The following is a 929-nucleotide window of genomic DNA, read 5'->3' as shown; positions in this document are numbered from 1 at the left end:
GGGGGAGCTGGAGAGCTGGGATCATCCGAGCGGTGTCTCACAGGGACAGCCGCAACCCGGACCTAGCGGTAAGAGCGAGCGCCCCGGGCGGTCCTGCCTGCCGGCGCCTTCACCCGCTCTCGCAGCCGAGAGCTGGTGGGGTCCTCTGGCACCTTGCTTCCCGGCCAACCGGCGGTCACGCCCCTCTCTGGGGCCAGGTCAGGTCTGACCACATCCCGTGACCGTGTCACCGCCTTCGTCGGTGCGGCTTCAAGGGCTGAGGCAGCGGCGTCGGAGTGGGACCGCCTGGTGTCCCGGACAGTTGGCGGGGGCTCGTCTTGTGAGAGTTCACACTTATTCCTGAAGGTTGCTGAAGGGAGAGGCGAGGAAAGAGAAAGATTTGTGATTTTCCAGTCAGTTCTGGTGTGTGTGTGTGTGTGTGTGTGTATGTGAGAGAGGGGGAGGGAGGGAGGGGGAGAGGAAGAGAGAGAGGGAGAGAGAGAGAGAGAGAGAGAGAGAGAGGCGCCAAGGCCATGGGACTGGCGGGGCCCTAGAGAGGCGCCAAGGCCATGGAACTGGCGGTGCCCTAATTCATCCTCCATTTAGATGCTTGGCTTCGAACCATAAACGATGAGTTGAAATTTTAGGTATGCAAGAAATAGACATTGATCTTTCTTTTCCGTAGTGTACCTTTGTTGGTGTTGGAAAATGGATAGTGTGGTAGAGTGAAGATATTCCTGGGTTTTGTACACTTTCAAATAGACCAAGAAATGTACATTCTAGTGTTAAATATCTTGCAGAACCTTAAAGTGTCTTTTTTCATTGCTTAATTTCCTTACATGTAACACTACCAGTGTTTTCTCTCAGTAGTGTAGGTATGTGCATGATTTTCAGATATGCTCTGTGTTCCAAGCATATTCTCATTGGAGACAGGTTGAAGGTTAGGGAAA

General features: G+C 53.2%; 1 protein-coding gene across 2 annotated transcripts in view; it reads left to right on the top strand.

Moving 5' to 3' along the window:
* JMJD1C (jumonji domain containing 1C) overlaps positions 1 to 929 on the top strand; it is a 275,334-nt gene that overhangs the window by 3,768 nt on the left and 270,637 nt on the right. Inside the window, exon 1 of one of the 2 annotated variants that reach the window (XM_027774079.1) lies at positions 7 to 68. The exons of the other annotated variant lie outside the window; for it this stretch is intronic. The gene's annotated coding sequence lies outside the window, so the exon portion shown is untranslated. Of the gene's footprint in view, positions 1 to 6; positions 69 to 929 lie in introns of those variants that run through there. 2 annotated transcript variants of the gene reach the window in all.

Source organism: Tupaia chinensis, unplaced genomic scaffold (assembly GCF_000334495.1).
Source record: "Tupaia chinensis unplaced genomic scaffold, TupChi_1.0 Scaffold000399_1, whole genome shotgun sequence".
Taxonomy (NCBI): domain Eukaryota; kingdom Metazoa; phylum Chordata; class Mammalia; order Scandentia; family Tupaiidae; genus Tupaia; species Tupaia belangeri.
The sequence above is the reverse complement of the archived record's forward strand: the minus strand, read 5'-3'. Positions and strand labels throughout refer to the sequence as shown.